Raw genomic sequence first — 19,482 nt, forward strand, 5'->3', positions numbered from 1 at the left:
TTTCCCTACTTTTTGAAACTGTCTTCCTTTGGCCTCCCAGAACCTGGATTCCAATCAATCTTCTAATCCTTTTTAATTCCTCTTGGTGATTTATCCTTTCACTCTCTGACACTCAGTGTTCAACAGGGTTTTATTCTTGCTTTGCTTTGCAGCCTGCATACTCTTCCTTAAGGATCTCAAATTTCTACTTCCAGAATTCACCTGCCTTCCCAACTTCCAATCTGTATTCTGAGTAGGATATATATCATCTATTGATGAAGTCTAGAAATGTTTACGAAAACAATTTATTGGAATGCAATATAAAATTCAACTAAAAATAAGTTTTAAAAAGTTTTACCAGCATCAAGGAACAAAATTTGGAATCCAAGACTTTGTGATTAAACCTTATTGACCTGTTCTAAGAATTTTTAAAATTCAAGAATAAGAACCTGAGAAAACTAACATGGTTATTATTAGCAGAAGGAGAGAGGAACTCAAGGATGGGGGTCCCTGTCACTGAAGTGGTCAGGACCAAAGAACATCAAAATATACACCCTGTGTAAACATGGAACTTTCTGTCTGTTCACTGCTCTAAACTTGGCACCTATAATCATGGTAGCCTATAGTAGTTGTTTAATAATATTTTCTCAGCGAATGAATAAATACAATGCTGGAACGGAGGACTATTACTGACAGTGTGTATGATGGATATTCTAGCAAACTTTTTAATTAAATTCCATTTTCTTTAAAATGGCTAGTTTGGGAATGAACTTGTCCAGTGTGTTATTCTTCCTTCCTCTAACTGAACATAACAATCAAGTTCTATGACAACATCAAAAACCTTGTATATGACAAGCGTACATTTGAAAAAAGGGTTGAATGATATATAACATGTGCTTTTACTTCTTGACTGGATCAGATTAGTATTGATTTGCTTTGTGTTTAAGGCAAAATGTTTTATGCCTCTTTGAATGTATTCTTTCCAGCTCATTTATTGTTATGGAGAACACAAAGTACCAATCATAATTTTCTTATTTTATGGATATCCTGTTATCAATGGCAATTCTGAGATTATCAGAGTAAAAATGAAGTGTGTAGAGAGGACCAGTTAATAGTAATGCCTAAGTGATGCTTGGGTGTAGATTTTAGAAAGCTTGCTTTTACAGATAAATGTGTTTTTTTATTGTACTTATTATTAATTAAAATGTTGTCATTTGCCTTTTTTTGAAACAGAAAATTTTGCTTTATCACAGTGTTATGATTGGCCTAGTTTGACCATATGCCTGTTCTCTAGTTAGGAAAAGATGGGGAACCTAATAGGCCCACTTGATTTTATCCAAAGGCAAAAGATAAGTTTCCCAAAGGACGTTGGGTACTAATAGAGGAAAGAATTATTTTTTGGTCTGTTTTCTTAAACAGCTGTTTTAATTATGTATTTTACATACAGTTTGAATTTCAGTTTCAGAGTTCTAGGAAGCAGGAATTAAAGGAACAGAATGAGGATCTTTAGCCAAGTGATGAAAAGACTGAGAAGAGTTGGAGTTCATCAATTTTAGTGATATCTCTTAACAGTATAAAGAATCCATGGTATTTACACTGCAAGATTACATCTTGTGTTTCTATAATACTGACAAAATATAACTGATATTTTGTAATATTACTTATATAATAAACAAAAATTTACCTACAATATTTTTTTTAGAAAACATCAATATTGAAAACATATGGTCATATATCTTTGACATTGTGTAAAGTAACTCCACGCTGTATTTTGGTAAATTTGGTTTTTCTGAAAACATTACCAAAGACAAACAACTATGGCATCCATATTACTAAAAGTATTTACTTTCATTTCAAACAAGTTTTTTTTTTTTATTTTACTGAAGTATAGTTGATTTACAATGTTGTGTTAATTTCTGGTGTACAGCAAAGTGATTCAGTTATACATATATATATTTTTCATATTCTTTTCCATTATGGTTTATCACAGGATATTGAATATAGTTCCCCTTGCTATACAGTAGGACCTTGTTGTTTATCCATCCTATATATGATAACATGCATCTGCTAATCCCAAACTCCAATCCTTCCCTCCCCCATGTCCCCCCGCCCTGGCAACCACAAGTCTGTTTTCTATGTCTGTGAGTCTGTTTCTGTTTCATAGGTATGTTCATTTGTGTCATACTTTAGATTCCACATAAAACTGATGTCATATAGTATTTGTCTTTCTTTTTCTGACTTCCTTCACTTAGTGTAATAATCTCTAGGTCCATCCATGTTGCTGCAAATGGCATTATCTGATTCTTTTTTATGACTGAGTAATATTCTACTGTATGTATATGTATGTGTGTGTACACACACACACACACACACACACACACACACACACCCCACATCTTCTTTATTCATTCATCTGTCGATAGACATTTAGGTTGTTTCCATGTCTTGGCTATTGTAAATAGTGCTACTATGAACATACAGGTTCATGTATCTTTTTGAATTATAGTTTTGTCTGGATACATGCCCAGGAGTGGGACTGCTGGATCATATGGTGACTCTATTTTTAGTTTTTTGAGGAACCTTCATACTGTTCTCCATAGTGGCTGTATCAATTTACATTCCCACCAACAGTGTAGAGGGTTTCCTGTTCTCCATGCTCTCTCCAGCATTTATTGTCAAATGAGGTGTTTTTTTTTTTGAGAGAAAAATAAGATTTTAATTTTCTTGTTTTTTTTTGAAGTTACCTGTAGGAGGAAAACTTTGAACTCAGTGGCATCCAGTGTGTATGTTGAAGGGGAAAGTGGGACTATGTTAGGGGAAAAAACCTGTCCTGTTGTATTTCCTTAGGTCATTAGAAGCATAACAACAATTACTTTGAGTTTTACAAATCCCTGGGCTAATTCTTTATTCATCTGCTTGTGAAATTAGCTCTATAAATAGTAAATGAATGAATGAAAATTAAATTAATGTAGAAATTAAAATACAAATAACCTTTATAAAATAAACAATGATTACTTCAATGAGGAATGATATTAATACATATGCATTGATATTAGAAAAACCTTAATTTTCACAATGCTTACTCTTTTAAACTTTATTTAAATGCTTTTTAAAAATTTACAATTATATATTTTGACATACAGAAAATAATATAACCTGTGCTAGACTACAAAATTGGCTGCAAAGACTTGCCTTCCCAAGAAGAAGTAGATTTTCTGCCCTTGACTCTGTATTGGCCACACAGCTTTATTTGGCCAACCAGACATTAATGAGCATATCATAGGCAGATACTTGAAAAATGCTTGTAAATTGGTGTTTATTCTTTTGTGACTCTTGGAAGTCTTCCAGCACTGTGTAAAACACCCCTGGATAGCCTGAGAGAGAATGAGTGATTCTTCTGAGCAAAGACACAAGAAGTCTCCACCCCTCCAACCATGACCCTAACACCTGCTGTCCTGGTAGCTATTGTAGGTTCAAGTGTAAGACCAGGTGAACCAGAAGAACTGCCTAGCTGAGGTAAAGAGCCATTGTTTTAATCCATCAAGTGTGAAGTGCAATCAGCCCTCTGTATTCATGAATGTGGAGGGCCAACTGTACTATGCCATTTATATAAGGACTTCAGCATCTTCAGATTTTGGTATCTAGGGTTTGCTGGAAACAAATCCCGCCCCGCCCTCCATCCCCCCACCCAAAATACTGAGCAATGACTGTAGTTTGTTACATAGCACTAGATAACTGGTACAGAAATTAGAAACAGAGTGTTCCCATAACAGGAACAGAAAACTTGTGGTACTGAGTGAAGGAACAATGGAAAATACTAAAGATGCTGTCGGCCTTTTCACTCTCCTGGGCTCCTTCCTCTGTTCCTTTCAGACTTGATAAGGATCCCATCTGTTAACTTTGGGACTGTAGTATACAAGGTTTCAAAAGCAGTGTGTTGCATTGCGGACACTTTCTGTCACTGGTATTCCATGTGGGTAAGAGAGAAGAGGGACAATTTGTCACTTCCAGTTACCTCCTGACAAGGACAAAACTACTGTAGTACACATCCTACCAACTGACATTCTTTTTAAAAGTCTTCTGATAAAAAGCAATTGTAAATCATGACTGTTTAGTACTTTTAGAAACTATGTCTTTTATTTACCATTGAATTGGTTTCTTGGTCACACAAAGGAATTGAGATCATCAAGGGGCACTTAGGAAATTCATAAAAGAAAAACCAAATTCTCCTACTTTATATTTTGCTTTGAATTTGTCCACGGACTATTTAGTAGATACTGAAGATTACCTTGTGCACAACTTGGAATTTTGGGAGTGAACTTGGGTTTGTTACTTAAAACTTTCTAAACCTCCTTGTTTCTCAACCATAAAATACATCCATTAAAAAATCACTTTATAATGTTTCTGTGAATATTAAATGAGATAAAGTATATAAAGTATTTCCTGAATAACTTATAATGTCATATGAATTTCGATGATGATGATATCAGTGGATATGTCAATACCTGAGATAAAGTATACATGCTGTAATTGTCTTAATTCCCACATATAATGTATGATCATGTTAATCAATAAATTTCCATAATTGGGGGAAAAAAAGGTGCTGTTAACAAAGCCTGGAAAAATATTAAGCAAACTTTGTGGACGCTGAAATTTGTCAAGTAAATGGCATGATGGAAAAAAAGGTCAAAACTGTCAGCGACAATAACTTGGAGACAGAAGTGAACTAATGAACTTGTCATTGGCAACATGATTTCCAAGCAGACTGTTGAACATGTCTATTGTTTTCTTTTATCTGCCTAAAATAAATAGGCTCCAGGAAGAGAGAGATGAGCTAAAGAAAGAATGATTCAGTTTGCCAGAAGAATTTAGAGGGAATGTAAATGGGCCAGAAAGTGATAAACAGGAAAATGAAACTGTTTATCTTCAGCTAAGGGCAGATTCTTAAAATAAATAAAAAACTGGAAGATGAAATCCAAAGAATTGCCAATGAAACTTTGCATCAGGGTCGCGATGATCAAAGCAGGGTCATGGCATCAGATCAAATCTAGGGTGTTGGCTTTAGACCTTTTGTTAAGACCTCTAAAGATTTAAGTAGTTGTATATGTTCAAAATAGAGAAAAGTCTGTCTGGAAAACAATTAGTGATGTGGCTTTTATGAAGCGCAGTGGTCTATTATCTGATACATAGATAGCCTATAAAGATTTTTAAAGGGAGTTATGTCAGTTAAAAGGATCCCATCTTGAAACAAAGGGACCAAGAAAATTGCATAAAAGCCTCTGGGCCTTTTATTTTCTATGGACAGAAAACAGGATGAGTAATCTTCTCAGCTTTTCACAGAGGAAAGGTAGAATTTCTCAAAGGATGAAGCCAAGAACCTGGCATGAGGAGTTAAGACCCCGGTATGGAGAAGAACAGGAAAATAGATATTCTTATGGTAATAGTAGAGATTCAGTTGTGAACTGGGAGTCACTTCCAGGGAAATGACTAGGTCCTGTCCCCAGGGTAAGAGAACCTGGCAGTGTTTACCCAGGAGTAATTTATAATAGATATGGACCAGTGACTGCTATGTACCTCTCATACATCCTCCCTGTGAATGGGTGTCAACTGCAGTTATGTTGCCCCTCTTTCATCATTGTATCATGTGCATGTGTGTGTGTGGGACAGATAGCAGATAACTTGCCTTTTTAGTTCATAGGGCTATGAATTCAGAGAAACCACCAGAGGGACATCATCTGTATTCACATTAATAGAGACCGTGAGATCCTTTACTTCAAGCTTGATGTGCAATTCAGTGAGATTCTGGAGGATCCTGGGGTAGAAATGAACATATTTCAGGCAGGAGGAATGTGAACAGTTGTGATCAGGAGAATTTTGGTGTTTTTGCAGAAATGATGACAGTAGTTTGAGCTCCTTCCATCAATAGATGGAATCTATTTACCCACGTTCACCTCTTGAATCTGGATTAGCCATGTGCCAAAGGCTCTTTAGCAAGTATGACGCAAGTAGGACCTTGAAAGATGCTTGCACACTGGACTTTACCTCTTGTGGTTTTTGAATCCCTCCTTCCACTTTTTGAACAAGCCTGGTGTAGCCTCCTGGCAGACAAAGCTGCCCTAGATAAGGGCCTCCCTATAGCGACCAGACCCACGAAGATCTGGCAGTTGACTACAAACACAAGTGAGCCCAGGAGAGACTTAGCAGTGGAACCCATCAGATAAACTCATCCACAAAATCAGGAGCTTAAATAAATGGTGTGTTTTGAGCAAAAAAAAAAGTTTTGGAGTGGTATGTTATACAGCAAAAGCTAACTGTTTAGCATCATCCTGGATTTAAAATTGCTGACATTTTGTTATATTTTCCTCCAATTTTTTTGGTAAAAAAAAAAAAAAAATTACAAATTAATCTGAAGTGAGAATCCTCTCTTTCCTTCTCTACCCAGAAGTAACCACCATCGGGAAGTTGGCTTGTATCACTTTTCTGCATATAACATATTTAACCTTTTGCAAACAATACATAATATTTTATAGTTTGAACATGTTACAGAAATGAGATCCACAGCACTTTTATTTTCTCTATATTTTAATTTAGAAAAATGAGTATGGTTTGGAACTATAGTCATTCATTCATTCATTTTTTAACATTGATTGAAAGACAAATTTACAGGATATACAGTAGTTGATAGAAATCTTGAAAACAAAAATGTATGAAAACTGGTCTCACTGAACCAGTAGAATGATAGAGTAGCTAGGGTGACACCTTTTAAATATTGTCACTCTTCTGTTGGTGAAATCATGTAGTTTCTATTCATTTCATTCAGAATAAAAGTCAAAGTCCTTACAATGGCCTATGAGGCCCTTTGTGATCTCCCCAGTCTTTTTAATCTCTTACTTCATTTTCTACTATTCTTAACCATCCTTACTCAAACAATAAATAATGGCAGACTACACATAAAGTCCCTAGCCTTCTTTCCTTCAATTGGGCAATTCTAGGAAGCATTCTATGCATGTTTCAGAGTCCCTGCTGGACAGAATCCACACTGCCTATGGTAATGACCTCACTAATCTGCCTTTAATAAGCTTTGCCTTCCTTCCTGTGTCATTCTCCCTGCTCTGTCATCCAGCTTCCTGGAATTACCTCCAAAGTAAACCCAACTTCCTTGCACTGGGTACCTTGTCTTTGTCACTTCCTAAGGTGAGACCATTCAAGAATCTTTAATCAAGCCAGGAAGAGACTCCCTGGGCAATGGGAGAAGCTGTTTCTGCCAGGTGAGGAGACTTGGTGGGGTGTGAAGGCTTGGGAATTTGGAATGACCTCTTTCCTGCCAAAGCCTCCACTGTAGTTTGTCATCTGGCACATGCAACTCAATCCCTGAATTTGAAGTCATCTTTGGCTCTTCTCTTTCTCTCACACCGCTTGTCAGCTCTGCATTAAAATATATTCAGAATCTGATCACTTCTCACTTTGTTGCAAATGCCCTGGTCAGAAACAAACAAAGATGTCATTTCTCTACTGGAATTTTGCAGTAGCCTCCTAACTGATTTGTTTACAATCCTTCTCTCTATAGATTGTATTTCACAAAAGAACAAGAGTGATCAAATGTTATTCAGACCATTTCAAACATGTCATTCCTTAATACTCTGCAAAGGTTTTCCATCCCCATTAAAGATCAACACTCTTACCATCAACCCCCTCCTCTCCTTTTTTTAACCTACATGGCCCTACATGATTTTGCCCCTGCTATCCCTCGAGCTTATCTTTTATACGTTTTATTCTGTTCACTAGGCTATAGGTACAGATAACATGCCAAGCACATTTCTTCCTCAGTATTTTTGTACTTGCTCTTTCCTCTATGTAGAATGCTCTTTTCCTATTATCCATATGACATAATGCCTAACTTTCTTCAGCTTTATACTCTAATGCTATCTCATTAGAGAGATGTGGTGGACATGAAAATATGGTGCTCAGATTTTGTACCCTGGAAACCATAACTGACTCCTGCCCCTAACTGGTTCCACTACCATCGTGAGTCAAGGCTATGATTCCTGGGGGCTGTTCCAAGTCAGTGGCCCATAATGAGAGTACTAGTTCTGGCCCATTCCTGTGGAATGAGAAACTCCTCATACAGCTAACTTTGGCTAGAGAACTCTTGTCTGCCTCGGCATAATTTTTTTTAAAACTCCTGTAGCCTGAGATTTCACATACTCAAATATTCTTCCTTGGCCCTCTCTTTCATAGGTGGTTTGAAAGCTCTCTCTACCTTTTCTGGCTCTGCCTCTTAATCCTTCACAGTTATTTTCTTTAATAAATCTCTTGCTCATCTAATCTTATCTTGGTGTCTGCTTCGTGGAGTATCCAGACCATCATAGGGCATTCCCTGAAAATTTTCTGTAAAACTTTACCCCATCCTTCTAGTTTCCCTAGCCAGCTTCATTTTTCTTATTAATACCTATCCTCTTATCTATTTTCTGATCCTTGAAGGCAGAGAACTTACCCATTTCTTTAGTTTCTATAATGCAGCATCTGTATTAGTTCCTTTTATGTGGTTGGCTAGAGATATCTGTTGAATGAATGAATGCATATGGAAAGAGACCTAAAGCAGCTGTGGATTCTGCCTATCCTGAAACACAGTAATGACGACAGCAGTTTCTGTGTTGCTAAACAGCCCTGTTGCTAAATGACAAAAAAACATTTTAAGCATGTTATGAGAATCTATTGCTTATCTAGTAATGGTTGAATAATAATTTAAAACCTTTAGCTGTTAAATTATTTTTTAAACTCTTCAAGACTGCTAGAAGCAGTCTATGCACAAAAGGGCCTTGGTATTTTTGATACCCATTAAAGTGGTGTAAATAGTAAACACTGAATCCTCAAAAGGTTACTTTAATACACACTTCATTCCAAGGGACCACAATGATGAGTTAAGTCAATGTTTTGTCACTATGTGCCATGGAATACTCACATCCTTTTCCTAATGCTAATCAATTCTCTACTCACTGACTTCAAACTCACTCAAATGAGATGACCCATTTCAAATTCCCATTTTTTTTTTTTTCATTTTTTCGGAGTGCGGGTTGCCTGTAATTTCCTCCGATGTCAATTACTATATTGATCATCCTCCCTACACTATGTCAGTAGACTCCACTCTCACAAGTTTAAACAGGAGGATTTATCAAGAAATATTAATAAGCTTCAAGGAACAATTCTCAGACCACAACATAGAACTATGTGGTTGAGCTAAACTAAAGCTCTGACACCCCCAGTACTTCCATCACAATTAGAAAAGGACTGTCATAATAATTGATCTTACTTTATTAGTTTTTAAACTGTTTTGTTACTCAAAAAAGCTTTATTTTTTAATTTAGGTTTCTGATTCTGTGCTCATGCCTGCATCACTTTGACAATGTTTCTGTTCCTCACTAAGGAAAGCACACTTGATCCTGTCATGGACTTATTTTGCACATATGCATCCAAAGTAGGCCTCACTGACATGTTTTTTTTTGTTGTTTTAAACTACCTCATAAGAATTTCAGTTCTCACAACATGAAGCCCTTAAAGTCAGCCTGTGCACAGCCCACATGCAGACGTTGGTGCTTTCCCAAACTTCCTGTTGGAAAGGTAAACAATTCTATTACCAGAGGTTCAGGACAGCCTAGGTTTGTTAGAGGCTATATTGTCAGGTAACTTACAATAGTACATCAAACACTGGACCATTCTGAATGCCTTTAGGCATATCTCTGGAGGAACAAAGGGTCTCCATTATTGCCAACATCATGAACTCACTTCCCTTGCTTTTATGTGCTTCAGCAAGTTGGGTGCCTTATACCTGGCTGGTTTTCTGACGTAACTTACATATGAATCAGAACTCACACAGGTGCATCAAGTTGGCAGAACCTAAGTCACATGTCTGCCAGCTAGCAGAAAAGATGATTGAAAATGTAGGGTTTCAATTTGGGAAAGTAAGATTCACAATTTAGGGAGCTATTGAAATATAGAAAAGGTGCTTGATAGCTTTTAGACAGCTCTTGGTGGCAGATTGCTGCTAAACTTAGTATCTAATATCTAATAAAATAATAGCAAACACAAAGAGTTTACTGTGTACTCTTTGTACTGTGTACAAATTTGTTTCTATGAATTCTGCATATATTAATTATTTTTATCAACGCATCTCTCCTGCGTGACTGTACCATTATTTATCATATTTTATGGATGAGAAAACTGAAGCATTGAGATTTTAAAGAACTTACCAAGGTCACAGTGATTACCCAGGACAGAGCTGAGATTCAGACACAGGTAGTGGTTTAGAAGTCCAAATTCTCACTTTTAACCAATATATGCATAGCCTTTTGCATATGTGTATATAAACGTCATCAGCAAATCAATATGGAATAGGCAAGAGAAAAAGAAAAATGGGTAGAAATTACGCATAAGAAAGTCACAGGAACTGAACAAAGATGGTTAATAAAAATGGATTATTAATGTTATAGACAGAGCTATGATATAATTATTCATATTTCTTTGGTCCCAATACACACATTAACTGGATAAACCATATTCATCTTAAGAAACTGCCTTAGGCATCAATTTCTCAAACTTCATTTACTAATTCTTCACATATATATTTCAAATCCCCTTCAAACTTCCCCATACTACTAGCTGTCAGAATAGTTGGTCCTTAGTTGTAATTGTTTAGTTTTTTGGTGTTAGCCTTAGGAGGACATTTTGACATGTCCTCAGTGGGGTAGTTAGTATTCATCACACATTAACCATTCAATAAAAGTTGTTATATATTGTTAAATGTAATAAAAATGTCTTCTATTGACTGTAAGAATTATTCAAAAATTCTAGTGCTCTTTCCCTTTAGAAATTTCTAATATATGGTGACAAAAAGTAAAATAACATAACTTCTCCACACTAGAACCTGCTCTAATCTCCTTACTTAAAGTTTTATTCTATAACATATATTAGCATGTTTATTAAACCAACAGAGATTGTAACATAACTCTCCACACTAGAACCTGCTCTAATCTCCTTACTTAAAGTTTTATTCTATAACATATATTAGCATGTTTATTAAACCAACAGAGATTGAAGTTCTTTGAAAGGAAGTAAAGAAAATACTACAAATTGTAATGATTCCTAATCAAAGCAGAAGATAATGAAATCTTGCCAGACAAAATTCTCCCACCTAGTGGATTATAATAGCAAGATGAAAAGGGAGGGGAAAAAAAGATTCAAAGGGCTCTCATTTTCATGTTGAAAAAAAGCTATCCTTGGAAGATTAAATCTACCTTTGAAATGAAAGTGATTTAAAATCAGTCTCAATTAGGTTAAGTTGCACTTGATGGGATTTCCTTTCTCTAAAACTTCTTATATCAACTTCTCTATTTGATTTGACTATTGTGTGCTTTGCATATGAATGTATTCCTGTGTTAAGCTGTCTGAATTCATTTAAATTTGATTTAACTTGGTTAACACTAATAGTCTGTTTTGACCAACAAAAAAAATTGCTCTAAAAAATCGAAGACAGTAAAAGTACATGAAAGTTTTTATATCTGTCAGAAATATATTGGCTATGAGACAGTATTAAAATTGCACAGGCTGAACAATTCTTGTAGAAATTTTCATATGAAAAACAAGCAAGGGTGAGAATTTAGTACTAAAGAGCAATCACAACAATATTGTAGATTGTAATGAGACATATGCTTTTTTTACTGAAGTGCAGTTGATTTGCAATATTGTGTTTCAGGTGTACAGCACAGTGATTCAGTTACACACACCCATACACACACACACATACATTCTTCTTCAGATTCTCATCCCTTATAGGTTATTACAAAATATTGAGTATAGTTCCCTGTGCTATATGTTGGTTATTTTGTATATACTTTTGATTTTAAAACAATATCTGCCTGTTTTTTTTTTTTTGTTTTTTTTTTGTTTTTTTTTGCGGTACGCGTGCCTCTCACTGTTGTGGCCTCTCCCGTTGCGGAGCACAGGCTCCGGACGCACAGGGCCAGCGGCCATGGCTCACGGGCCCAGCCGCTCCGCAGCATGTGGGATCCTCCCGGACCGGGGCAAGAACCCGTGTCCCCTGCATTGGCAGTCGGACTCTCAACCACTGTGCCACCAGGGAAGCCCCTCTGCCTGCTTTTGAGAGGAACTTGTGTGTATTTGGTTCTTTGAGGGAGTACAGTCAAATTTTCCCAGAATCAGAGAAGACCCAACAAGACCAAGGGCTCTAGAAAATACCAGTGGGAAATGCTGATATAGGAGTCTGAATGAGTCTAACTGCAGGGGGTTTGGTTTCCTATGCTGAAGTCCAGGCTGAAATTCATTGTTCTCCAGCCATGGGACTGCTCAGGACTCCCTCCCACAGAGCCCCTCTCCTAAGGAGTAGACCTGAATATGGTGCTCTCTGGGTAGCTTGTTTCAAGAAAAGAAGGAGGGCAAAAGGGGAAGATTGACTTATTTCAAGAGTTCCTTTCCTAGCTTTCTGATTCTGTAAGTCTCTTCTCTCTACTTGCGATCTAAGTGGAGGAGTATGTTAGGATCGAGCAAGATCCAGAGTAGCGCATTTCCAGGAAGGTGAAAAAAGTGTTACTCTCCAACAGTGTAGATCTGGCACTTTAGTATTAAGTTATTAAGGCCTACAAGGTTACTATAGAGCACCAACTGCGAAATGGTATGTGCTGTGAGAAAGATGTTTGGAATCCAAGGTAGAGCTTGGAACTATTGGGCAGAATGAATTGACTGGTTAAGTGGTGTATATTTGCTTGATAAAAACAGATTCTATTAAAGCCTCATACTGGAGGGGAGAATACTATACCAACACAGGAAAACTGGGAGAAGAACTTAAGACACTATCTACTGAAGAGGGGCTTGGGGCAGTGGGGATGGGAGTGGAAAAATGAGGGCTTCCTATTCCTAGTGCTTTTCGTGTATTTAAGACTTGTTTTGTTTTTTTCCTTTTCTGGTATTCATCTGTTCTCCTCTGCCTATTTTTCTCTTGGGATTTTGGTGTTTTTCTTACTAATTGTAGGAGTCTTTATATAGTAAGAAAATTAAGCCTTTGCTGTGATATGTGTTGCAAGTAGATGTTTTTTCCATGTGATCATTTCTCTTTTGACTTTGTTTAATTTATTTGTTTTATTTAAGGTGGTTATTTTAGGCACACAGGAAAAACATATATATATTTAGAAACAGAAAACTAAGGTACAGCTATTTCACAACTGGCATCAAGTATGTGTGCATGTGTGAAAGAGAGGGGGGAGAGAGAGAGAATTATCCTTAATCTATTTTAGAAGTATGAACTTCATTTGAGGGCATTTAATATTATTGATCTTAGTCAGTTTTTTTAGTGGTCATTTATTTCAGGAGTTGACTTTGGTTTAGTTTTTTTTTTTCAAATGGTAAATGGTGTATACTTAGTACTTTACATTGATACCTATTTTGTCTTGTTTGTGTTGTATGTGTTTGTGAGAGCTGTTGGGATTGTATATATTTAGGAATTTAATTAGAGCTTTGGGGATTGGTTTGTGCAAAGGAAAGTGTAACAATTGGTTCAATATACTTTTATGGATAATTTTTTTCTGTGCAGTACATTTTATACCTTGACAAAATAAGCAATTTAGGGTGTGCAACAGTGATTTAGATATATTATCTCTATCTGCCAATTTTTACTTTATTTATATTTCATATCCACAATTTTAGTTTTCAGATAGATGATAATAGGATTTGGAGCTTAATGGATTGCTATGCTACTGTTTCAACTTTAATGAGATAGGTGATTAGTGAACTGCTACCTCTGCTTTCTAAATGAGTTGCTTTCAATGAGGCCCATCAGGAACACTTTGTGAGTAGGCATTGCTTACTTTCTTTTAAGCTTAAGTAGAGCCTTGTCACACATAGTTTTTAAAGTTCATAGTAATAAATTTTCAAATGATCATGTAAACTGAAAAACAGTTTAAATTTCTACAATCTGACAAGATATTTTAGAAGCTCATAATTTTATTAACATGGTGATCTCAACCAAAAAACACAGCTGTTTAATTTATACTACTGGCCAACTTCTGTGCAATTAAACATATCAGTAAATGATAAAACTGCAGAAATTACATTAAAATAATGCTGTAGTCTAGAACTGATGATGAATCTATGCAACTCAGCCTAGTATAAAGACAGTCAAATTGACAGTAACTTCAACAGCTTGCATTTTCATCATTTATACCATATTTGAAATACCACAGAGTAGAAGATGGGTTTTAGCTTGGATAATTGACGTCATTGGAAAAGTGAAAATTGTTTCATGTGGCCCAGAAACCAGTGAAAGTCCTAATTAAAATATAAGAAATATTTATTAAACTACTATTGGTGAGTAACAAAGATGTAAAAACCTTAAGTAGGTTCTATTTTATTATTTTCAATCTTTATATTTATCTCCAAGATAAATTTTACAAGAGATGCTTGTGGAAGGCAATGCTTTGTGGAATTGCTAATTCTGGTGTTTTATATAGAGGAGACAAACTATAGCAGATACAACACTTTTAGCTTCCATTACTTAAAATTATGAATACATATTTTTTCTTAAAAATAAAAAGTGGCATACACTGTACTTTAAGCTAATTTTGTCTTTGTGTACTTTTTCTCTTTGGAGAGAAAAAATAAAGCAGTATGCACTGCCTAATTAAAATAAAGAAAATATCATCCAATAGGCGTATTGAGCCTTGAAGTCTTATTTTACAGATTATTTGATATCTATTTACAAATCTGGATTTGAATCTTTTAAAAATAATTTTGAGTCTGCAGTGCTTGATTCCAGGTCTTTATGAGAAATGTTTAGATCCATTCAACCCTAATAACTAAGGAGCCCTGCGCTAAAACAAAATAGGTTTTACAGCCTTTTTAGAAATAAGTGGTTCCTAACTAACCTTCCTGCTATGCTTGGCAAGCCCAGTCTTTCCATTTTCCATACAGTAACTAGAGTAATCCTTTTAAAATAAAAATCTTGACAATATCAGGTACCTGTTTCAAACATTAGATACTTCATACCATGGACTCCAAATCTGCCTCCAGGATTTCTTTATCACATTCTTATTCCATCTTTATCACATTTCAATTTCCCTCTTCCTAGTTGCAGTCTACCATGCTAACATTCTTTTCATTTCTTCTAAACAATAAACACATTCCTGCCTCTGATGTTTCAACTCTTGCTCCTCTCTTTGCCGGAAGTGCTCACTTTCCCAGGTATCTACAGAGCTCACTTGATCCTTTGCTATGTGTCTCTGATGGGATGCCATATATGAGAGCTTTTCATTCATCACTCTGTAAAACTGATATATTAGTCCCTCCCATATTCAAACTCTTTACCCCGTTTTATTCTTTTTACATCACTATAATTAACTTACATTTCTATTTCTTTATTATTTTTCTCCTGCCACTGGAATGTAATTTGCATGTGTGAAGAAACTTTGCCCTTGTATTTACACTTGTACACCCTATACATATTTGCTATACAAATGCTTACTAAACATTTTTTGAATGAATTAAATAGTAATTAAATGAAACAAATAGAATGGTCAATGAATTAATTATCTGTAGTTTATGTAAAAAGTACTGGCATTTGAAATCAACCTAAGGAAATTTTATGACCATATTGATGAGGTTAATGTTTGTATGCAAAAATTAAATTTTGTTCCATAAAGAATGAGAGCTGTTTCTTCTCCCTTTTTCCATTCAGCTTTCTTTGGGGGGTGGGTGGGGAATGGTGTAGTGGGGCTTTCCTTTTTGTTCTGAATTGCTTATAATAACTCAAGTCTAGGAACTTTGTTTTCTCAAGTCCTCTTGCCTATATGGTTCTGGGTTGGAATTGGCCAAAACAGGAACGTATGTGGGGTTTAGATGGTAAAAGTGAAGAGGAAGCCATTACTCTTAGATTGTCATGATGGGCAAACTGGGTGATACACAAATGCAGGTGTGCCCAAAGGGCTTGAACACCCAATCTGTGGCCCCACCCACCATTCAATAGTAACACAAGACAACTATCTAACATTTGACTGCAGCTTCCTCAGAGTTAGTAGCTTTCTTGGACCTCACTATGAAACTCTTCTTCACAGACACACTGGGCTACCAGATTTTCACAGCTTCTAAGCTTTTTCTATAGAATCATAAATACCCACTCACATCACTGCTTCAGGTTATTACAGTTAGTGATTTTCTCAGGAGGTTATATTTTTATATAACAGACAGGATCAAACAGTATAGAAAGTATCTCTGGCTACTTTGAAACCTTTCTTTTCCTAACTTTACCACATTTGTGTAAGTGCTCATTTCTATGATAAACAACTTGTTCCCATAACACTGTTAGTGGCTCTGGTTTGATGACTAAATTCTGACTAATAAAACTTTTATGACTGAATACTTGTCATCTGTCATTATACTTCTCTAACCTGTTTGATTCTGGCCACTATATGTAAATATAGCCTCATGAAAAACAAGTTGTACTATATATGTATTTGTATATGTATATGTGTGTGCATGGATGTATAGCAGAACTTAAAAAAATTGTAATTAAGCAGAAAAAGGATTTGTATCCCTTTTCCTATCTTCAGATTGTTAGAGGAGTCTTCTACCATATTTTGTAACTCCAAAATGGTTATAAATTCTAATTTTGTATTTAATAAATGAAGATGCATAATCATTAAATCTAGTCAAACTGTTGTCACAGCACACTCTTCAAATCTGCTGAATCTCCAAAGTAAATAAAAATGCCTTAGTGAATTAGAAGACCTAACAAGGATCCATGTAAGATGCAGAATACATTTGATCTTAAAACAATCATTTTTATTCTTAAAATCTGATCTACCAGATCAACGAAGTATTTTTCAGTTTTAACTGGAAAAAACAGAACAAGTGAAATATTCTTCTCTACCATAAAAATTAATGTTCACAAGAGCAGGTTGGGGGATTTGGTTTTCTTTTGGACTCTTTTTCTACTTGAGAATATGTTTAGCCTACTGGAATATAATGTGTTTAGAAACACCAGTATTGTGTAGTCACATCGTATAATTTTACATTATTGCTTCATTTTTTACTATTTTCCTATATTTTATTTGAGGTTCTGAGAGCAAGTAATAATCTATATATGGTGTTTTGTGATGATTCTACCTAAAGATATAAAATTTTTCTGCACCTCCATGTGCACACATATCTACTCTTATTCAAGAACATCTATCCTAGCACAAAGTTGTGTCACCTTCTTTTCATTTACTCATGTACTCAAAAAGATTTATTGAATATTTATTTGTGCCAAATATTTAAAATATATCAGTAAATCAAAAAGGTTCTCACTTCTATCTTCACTAAAGTTATAATCTAGTAGGGATTACAAACAACTAAACATATCATTTAAGTGAAGTGTGATCAATGTAATTAAGAGGGAAATACAGTGAGTGTGCACAGTAAGCATATTGATATGAGTACCTAAAGGAATGTTATTTCAACTGGAATTTGAATGAAGGTTAGAATGTATTCAGATTAGGTGAAGTGGGGAGAAATGTTCCAATCATAAAGTCTGAGTTAGGATTCAGGGATATGAAAACACCTTAATTCATATGGAGCATGGATTAAGACTGGGGAATGGTAGGCAACAAGGGAAATCAGAGCTAAAGAAGAATTAACAAGATTTGAATGGAATTTTAGACTTTATCATGAGGGCAAGGGGAAGACATATAAGAAATGACATACCAACATTAAAATTTATTTTCAAGAAGATTATCTGGCTGCTGAGCTGAGAATAGTGAGGGAAGAAGGGACAAACCTGGAGGCAGGGAAGCCAGTTAGAGAGCAAAAGATGACTCTTCTACACTCTGATAGTGAGGATGGAAATAACCATTTCTACCTAAAAGGTATTTACAAAGGGTAACATATAGGATTTGGTAGTTCAGGGAATGGGGTTGAAGGAGAGGAGTCAACTTTAACTCCTAGATTTTGAGCGTGAGCAAGTGGTCAGAGAGACATCATTTTGTGCCATGTGGAATACAGGAAGCAGAGCTATTTTTGTCGCTGTGAGGATGACAAATAGTTCATTATGTAATTCTTAAGTAAGATTTATCCATCTAATCCTAAATAGGATATAATCTATATAATTAGATTTGTCCTATAGGCAAGTGAAGAAATGGCAAGTGAGGAGTTATCTGGAAAGAAACATGGGCTTAATTAGTATTTTAAACATTTTAAGGTATAAAATGTGATGATTTAATATACATTGCGAAATGATTATCACAATCAAGTTAATTAACACATCTACCTCCCCACATTGTTGTATGGTGTGTGTGTGTGTGTGTGTGTGACAAAAACATAGGATCTACTCTCAGCAGATTTCAAGTATACAATACAGTGTTATTACCTATAATCACCAAGTTTAAGGTGTAAAATGTGTTGATCTGATACATTTATATATTGCAATATGATTACCACCATAGCATTAGCTAACACCTCTCTCATGTCACATAATTATTATTTCATTTTGTGGTGAGAACATTTAAGATCTAGTCTCTAAGTAACTTTGAGGTGTGTATACTCCAGCTTTGTTGACTATAATCACCATGCTGTGCATTAGATCCCCAGAACTTTTTCAGCTTATAACTGAAAGTTTGCACCCTTTGGCCAACATCTCCCCATTTCCTCCATCCTTAAGCCCCTGGGACCCATCATTATACTCTCTGGTTCTATGAGTTCAACTTTTTAATATTCCACATATAAGTGAGATCATACAGTATTTGTCTTTCTGTGTCTGGCTTATTTCACTTAGCAAAATGTCCTCCAGGTTCATCTGCTGGCACAAATTATATTTGTTTTTATGCTATTGAGTTGTATGTGTTCCTTATATATTTTGGATATTAACCCCTCACCAGATATGTAGTTTGCAAATATTTTTCCCATTCCATAGTTTACCTATTCATTTTGTTGATTGCTTCCTTTGCTGTGCAAGTTTTAAAATTTGATATTGTCCCACTTGTTGATTTTTGCGTTTGTTGCTTTTGCCTTTGATGTCATATCCAAAAAAATCATTGCCAAGACCAGTTTCAAGGAGACTCTTCCCTATGTTTTCTTCTAGAAGTTTTACAGTTTCAGGTCTTACATTTAAGTGTTTAATCATTTTGAGTTACTTTTTATGTAAGGTGTAAGAAAAGGGTCTAATTTCATTCTTTGGTGTGTGAATATCCAGTTTTCCTAACACCGTCTATTGATGAGACTATCCTTTGTCCATTGTATATTCTTGGCTTCTTTGTCATAAATTAATTGAACGTATACATGTGGGTTTATTTATGGGCTCTCTATTCTGTTTCATTGATCTTTGCATCTGTTTTTATGCCAACACCATACTCTTTGATTACTATAACATTGTAAAATAGTTTGAAACCAGGGAGCCTGATGACTCCATCTTTGTTCTTCTTGCTTGAAAGTGCTTTGGCTACTTGGGATTTTTTGTGTTTCCCTACA

At 35.4% G+C, this 19,482-nt stretch overlaps 1 pseudogene; it reads right to left on the minus strand.

Moving 5' to 3' along the window:
- LOC103082164 (60S ribosomal protein L34 pseudogene) overlaps window positions 1-9,702 on the minus strand; it is a 12,499-nt pseudogene extending 2,797 nt beyond the window's left edge.
- Between the last annotated feature and the right edge of the window lie 9,780 nt (window positions 9,703-19,482).

Source organism: Lipotes vexillifer, unplaced genomic scaffold (assembly GCF_000442215.2).
Source record: "Lipotes vexillifer unplaced genomic scaffold, Lipotes_vexillifer_v1.1 scaffold231, whole genome shotgun sequence".
NCBI lineage: Eukaryota > Metazoa > Chordata > Mammalia > Artiodactyla > Lipotidae > Lipotes > Lipotes vexillifer.